The sequence below is a fragment of the Arvicanthis niloticus genome, chromosome 4 (assembly GCF_011762505.2).
Source record: "Arvicanthis niloticus isolate mArvNil1 chromosome 4, mArvNil1.pat.X, whole genome shotgun sequence".
In the NCBI taxonomy this organism is placed as follows: Eukaryota; Metazoa; Chordata; class Mammalia; order Rodentia; family Muridae; genus Arvicanthis; species Arvicanthis niloticus.
Window position 1 is genome coordinate 71,881,972 of NC_047661.1, and position 7,232 is coordinate 71,889,203.

The window sequence follows — 7,232 nt, forward strand, 5'->3', positions numbered from 1 at the left end:
CTGAATGAAACCGCTCAGGATACAGTGATGCTAGTCTTCCGTCTGCAAGCATAGCAGAGTATCATTAATAGTGTCAGGAGTTGACTCTCTCCCATGGGAAAGGTCTCAAGTTGGGCCAGTTATTGCTTGGCCATCCCCTCAATCTCTTTTCCATCTTTATCCCTGTGCATCTTGCAGGCAGGACAAATTTTGGGCAAAGGTTTTGTGGGTGGATTGGTGTTTCTGTCCTCACTGGAAGTTCCATCTGGCTACAGGAGGAAGACACGTCAATAATTAATAAATGGGACCTTACGAAACTGAAAAGCTTCTGCAAGGAAAAGGACACTATTAATAAGATGAAACAGCAGCCTACAGATTGGAGAAAGATCTTTACCAACCCTATATGTGACAGATGACTGATATCCAAAATATACGAAGAACTCAAGAATTTAAATGCCAACTAACCAAAAAATGGAGTACAGAGCTAAACAGAGAATTCTTAACAGAGAAATCTGTAATAGCCAAGAAGCACTTAAAGAAATGTTTAATGCCCTTAGTCATCAGGGAAGCGCAAATCAAAATGACTCTGAGACTCCATTGTACACCCATTAGAATGGCTAAGATAAAAACTCAAGTAACAGTACATGCTGGTGAGGATGTGGAGCAAGGGGAATACTCCTTCATTGCTGGTGGGCGTGCAAACTTGTACAACCACTATAGAAATCAATTTGGTGGTTTCTCCAAAAATTGGAAATAGTTCTACCTCAAGATCCAGCTATACCATTCCTGTGTATATTCAAAGACACTCCACTATACCACAGGGACACTTGCTTAACTATGCTCACAGCAGCTTTATTTGTAATAGTCAGAGACTGGAAACAACATAAATGTCCCTTGACTGAAAAGTGGATAAAGAAAATGTGATTTATTTACATAATGGACTACTACTCATCTATTAAAGACAAGGACATCGTGAAATTTACAGGAAAATGAACGGAACTTGACAAGATCATCCTGAGTGAGGTAGCCCAGATCCAGAAAGACAAACATAGTATGTACTCACTTATAATTAGATATTGACCACAAAATACAGGATAACCATGCTACAATCCACAGACCCAAAGAAACTAAGCAAAGGAGTGCTCGATGGAGGATGCTTGAATCTCACTCAGAAGGGGAAATAATAGACATCAGACATAGATGGAGTGAGGAAACTGGGTGGAAGAGGGGGTGAGGAGAAGAACAGGGGATGAAATCTGGTGGGGATGGGAGAGGGCTGAGAGAAAGAAAAAGGAAATTGGTGGTGATGGTGGGTGGTGCATCTCCAGGAAGAACCAGAGACCCAGTAGCCTATGAGGATGACCCTAGCTGAGAATCCTAGTAGCTGGATATATGGATACTAAACGGCCATGCTTTTGAAAATAGGAAACACCAGGAGCTGAGGAGATGGCTCAGTAGGTAAGAGTAGTTGCTTTGCAAGCAGAGAATCTGAGTTCAATTCCTTAGCACTCACATAAAAAGTCAAGTGTTGGTGTGAGCTCCTGCAGTCAGTGCTCAGGGAGAGGTGAGGTGGGATACAGAAAGAGATGATTACTGAGGCTGGCTGTCCCCCTAGCCAAAACAAAACCAAAATGATGGGTTCCAGGCTCAGTGAGAGAACTGGCTTAAACTAGTTAAGTATAAAGCAATAGAGGACAACACCCAAAGTCTTCTCTGGCCTCCATACATGAGCACTTACGCGTACACCTCTCTCTCTCTCTCTCTCTCTCTCTCTCTCTCTCTCTCTCTCTCTCTCTCTGTTTCTCTCTCTCTCTCACACGCACACACACACACACAAACAGGCCAGGCCAAATCTACTTTTTAGCTTTGGGCACACTCCTCATTTAATCTCCACAGAGGAAGATCTGACTATTTTCATTATCACCACATCTCTAAAGAAGAAACTGAGCTCCAAGTTATGAACTCACTCTGACCAAGACTACACAAGTTTTTGAGTGGTAGAATTATGATCTATATCCAGATCTGACCTATGCCTTTAGCCAAATAACTATTGGGTAGACTAGGAAGTCAGGAAATACAGCAAACCAGGAAAGTCTGTTCATTCTGTATATTAGAGAATATCTATCTAATCCTGCCTGAGACATAACAGCATGATAATCACTTAGAATCCCAGACTTAAGAGCCAGGGTTTCTGGGTAGCTTTGATACTTCAAGGCTACATAACCTGGAGCAAGGTACTTGTCCTCTCTGTGCCTCTTGTCTTTCATCTGTAAATGGAGATATTAGAACTTACTTTAGAAGGTTGATCTAGGATTATGTTATTATTCCTCTAGCACCCGGAACAATTGTTGGCACTATATAAATATTTGCTATGGTTTGCCCGAAACTCTTTCTAAGTTTAGGTTCAAAAGGTTGAAGGAAGAAAGACAAAATCCTGGGAAGCAAGTTAGTTGCCAGGAACTATTACAAAGCATAATAATAATAATAATAATAATAATAATAATAATAATAATAATAATCCCTGCTCCAACCAGCAGGTCCCTTCCTGTCCCTAAGTGGTACAACAATGCTGTTTTGGGAAAGCAAAGGCTTTGGAGTCAGAAAGACTTAGTTTCAAATTCTTGCTTCACCACTTTCTCTGTGGCCTCTGGCAAGATTCTTGACCCCTTTGAGCTTCCATTTTCTCATTTGTAAGGCAGACAATAGCATCCACGTGGCAGGGTTATTGGCAGGAGGACAAAGTGATTCTGTAAGATGTGCCACACATGGAGGAAGAGCAAGGCTGTTCGTTCTAGTCAGACCTTTGGTACAGAGCTGGTCAAACATTAAAGAAGGGCAGGTTTTCGGCTAGATATCCACCAAATGGTAGAAACTCTTTTCATATCAGATTATCAAGTCATAAAACAGGGACCCAAGAACTTTACCGTCAATTTCAGGGCAGCACTTGGTGCAGAGAACTTGAGCTTTGAGAACACTATAGGCAAGTATGTGTTGATTTGGGGTCAGGCCCAGGTTCTTCTGTGTGACTCTGGGTAAGATACTCAACATTTCTGGGCCTCACTTTATGACATGCAAGTATAGGTAAACAATATCCACCCCAGAGTTCTGTAAGAATTCAATGGCATGACACAGAACCCACAGGCTTCCCTGTCTGCTCTTCTCCTCATAAAACAGCCAAGCACCTCATAACCTGTCTAAGGGTAGTCTTCCTCTGTGTGCTGGCTCTCACCTCCTGTTGGCCTTCTGAGACATTGCCCATCTACTCTTTCCAGATCTCTCTACCAATCCCTTCACCAGGTCACTCAGCTCATTCCGCCCACGCTTATTTGTAAGCTTCTCTCTCGTTAAAGGGAAAGGCAGTCCTTCAAATTCAGAGCCCACTCACTTCTGGAAGGAACTGACTTCATTTTCTGTCTCTGTTTTCCTCACCTCCTCTTTCTCACTTCCTTCTGATCTGCTATTGTGCCCACTCCAGCGCAGTGAAAGAGCTTTCAGCTTTCGATCACACTCAGACTTCCACAAAGCATCCCTCAGCGGGTGTTTTTTAATTTTGTTTTTGTCTTTAACTAATCTGCTACCCCAGGCCCCCACAAAGTTCATTCTTGTTAGTTGTTCCCCGTTTTAAAACACTCTTTCTGGGTCCCTTGACATCTTAAGCTTCTGCTTTCCCTCCTATCTATTGGTTTTGTTCCCAGTCTCCTTGTTACCGCCTCCTTTTCTTCCTTCTATGTTATCTTTCTCAATGACAATACATAGGCCCTCTTTTCTCCTTTGAACCTGTTCCTGAATGGACCAGGGCCACCCATCTCAACATTAGCATAATGACAGCCTTCTTGGATAGGCCTCTCACACCCATCATAGACATTCCTCACTTTCACACCCCACCTCTCTAGACAGGTGGGAAAGTTGACCTCAGGGTTCAGGAAAATTCATGTAGGCTTAAGCAGAAAGGAAATTATAACCTAACAACTCTTAATTCACATGCCTACTTTGTTTCTTCCTATCCCAAATCTATCTTGTTCATTGGTCCAAGCTAAAGACTCTGAAATACATTCTTGAACATGTTGCAACAGATCCCCCGCGTCCTCAGGACAAAGCCAGTCTATCAGAAGAAGCTGCCAGTGCTCTGCCCCCTTGTCTGCAACAAGCTCTCACCTGCCCACTGTTCCCTCACATAGTGGCTTTCTGTGGTGCTCTGCCTAAGGCATTCTCTCAGGAGCTCAAGGAAGGCTAACAGTGGCAGGGAGTGAAGGCACCAGGAACAACTGTAAACAGTAAGGGAGGAGTGTGTGAAACCAACACCCCCACTCCTCAGCTCAGCTCCACTGCTTAGAGGCCTGTTCTACACAGCCACCCAGTGACTGCCCTGCAGGTACTCGAGAGGCAATCTGTTAACACAGGGTTTATAGGTCTTCTTTTCCTGTCTCATTTCTCTGACTCTTCATTATTGCATTTTTCAAGAATTGCTTTTCAAATAAACCACCAAAGCCATGCAATGACACAGTCTTGTTGTTTCTGCTACTTTTGAGGCTGAAGCAAAAGGATCGGTTGATCCAGGAATTTAAGGATGGACTACGAAACATATTCAGACCTTGTTTAAAATAAAAATATACATATAAATAAGCAAATTAGTTAATAAGCAAATAATTGAAAGCCTTGGCTCAGTTTTTCCTTTTGGGATCCTCCACCCTGAGGCAGTTCCTGGATATAGTTTAAAAGTTGTTTTACCATCAGGTTTCAAAGCCTTTTTTCAACATCATCCCTGTGTTTGCCAATTTGCAGTCTAGCCCATGGTCCACAGAACTTCTTTCAGCTTCTTCATGTTCTCCTTTTTTGAGGTCGTTGCACACAGTTTCCTAGAACACTACCCACTAGCCATCATCTGACTGATTCAAATCTCAATCTCCTGCTTAAATATCATCCCTGGACTGGGTGCCTAACTCAGCAGTACAGTAGTACCAGGAAGTGAAGGCAAAGAGTGTGTACACAGCTCTGGGTTCTACCCTCAGTACTGATGAAAGAAGACATTCTGAAGCCCTGGTTCCCGTTCTGGCTCTATTTATCTGATCTAAGAGAATCTTGTTCCTTTCTGAAATGCTTCTGCTTTTGATTGTCTGCTTCTACCAGTACTGTGTAAATTTCAGAGTTCCAACTATCTCTGGTGGTCATCACAGCACTAGAGAAACCTACAACGTTTTCAGATATAGCGTAAAGCTTTGTAAACAAGGCCTGACACATTTCAGGCCCCAGAAGTGTTTTATGTGAATGTAAAGACCCATCCCCATGCTCAAACAAGTTACAAATAGCATAGCAGCTGAACAGAAAGACATGGTTCAGAGGGACATGGGATGCTGTGGCTCCACTTCCTTCCAGTCCCCACATGAATCACTCTGTGAACACAGACCTCCAACTAGAGAAATTGTAAAACAGCTTTCAACAAAAAGAACACAAGCCATGGTGTCTTTGAAGAGTTGACATTGTCAAAGTAACTTATAATTTTGAACTGATCTACAGATAGGCTTGAGAACTGAGCAACGCGTTCCCGAAGTCTACTAACAGATTCTATGCAAGGCAACCACTGAGTCCAACAGTGCAGTTTGGGTCTGACAGCTCTCCTTCCAGTGCTGACTGCCAGTCAGACAGGTGGGGGAGGTCATGAGAGAGGGTGAGAAGAATGAGAACCCTACATACATATATTATCCTCACTCAGTTTTGTCCTGTTCCTTCCATGTACTTGCCTCTGCTGAGAATGGGTAACAGAGCCCCACCAGGATACAAAATAATGCATTTCTGCAGGGTGTCTGCTTCACAATAGCTCTATAGTGTGTAAGGAAAGCCTTGGAGGTCAGCAGTTCCATTGCTGCCTAAGTATGATTTCACTTCTAGAAACATATGTAATCTGATAAGGATTAGGTCCTTGTGAGTACAGCTTTAGGCTTTATTCCAACCTTCCCCAAAGCACAGGGATGCCCTGAGTCTTCCTGACAGTGTGTATGCCTTGCCTCCCTCAGGGGAAACTTTTTCCTAGGGAACCCTCCCTCTTCACTTCCCGATCAGGCTAGCCCTTACTCCTGTGATAGCTAACTATTTTTCTTCTTCTTCAAGACATTCCTTTTGCTTGTATATACACCCATTACCACCGTTGCCATGCTATGCTACAGTTGCCCACCTACACTGTCTTACCTAGTGTTCTGTGAGCAGCTTAAATAAGGGATCATCACTGTGTTCCCATGGCCTCACATGGTATTTGAGATGTACTGGGAACTCAGCAAACATGTGAGCACTGAATTCATGAGTAAGTTCGTGTAGGAAGGAGTCACAAATAAAGCCAAGTGAACCCTGAGTGGTAACATTCTTTTGTTGCTCATGGAAGCCAGAAGATAATATTTCTGAGTCAAATGTATGCCTTTGGGGCATCTGATTTCAGTACACCTTGTGATTGGAAAACTCAAAGTGCAATTTCACTTAAATTTACTTAGGACTGTAATAATTTCTTATTTCCTCTGAACTTTTTACTTATGTTCACAAGTTCAAGACAAACATACAAACAGAACAGCAGGTAGGTATTAGTGTCCTAAGAGAAATCAATACAACTTCAGACCAGTCTGAAATTTTTCTAGAAATAAAAGGGGGTTTAAACTTTGCTTAGTTTATCTTTTGATTCTTTTTTTTTGTGGGGGGGAGGGTTTGAGACAGGGTTTCTCTGTATAGCTTTGGCTGTCCTGGAACTCACTCTGTAGATCAGGCTGGCCTCGAACTCAGAAATCTGCCTGCCTCTGCCTCCCAAGTGCTGGGATTAAAGGTATGCGCCACCACTGCCCGGCCTTGATTCATTTTTATAACAAGAAATAAGCTTTAAAACCTAGGCCAGCTGGTTTTATTTTTTAAAAAAGACTTTGTACAAAGTAAAAGTTTTTATATTCATACTCTTCAATGAAAATATCAATGCTTTTTACCAAAAATAAACATTTTTAAACACTGGACAACAATGACTTAGTATTCCCCCCCCCCCTTTTTTTTTTAACCTCTGGCTTAAAATCAGAAATTGACTTAAATCAAACATCCTGATTTCAAAGCCTAAGTTTAACTATATAATCTTCAGGCTCCTGCCCTGTACTTCAATGAAAAGTACCCTGGAAAATAGTGTGTATTGACTATAATAAATGCTAGCTATTATTAGATGCTATATGTGTGTCAGCTTGTTTACTCTCTCTAGAAACCTCATCCAGAAGATACCACAGGAAGATTTTTAT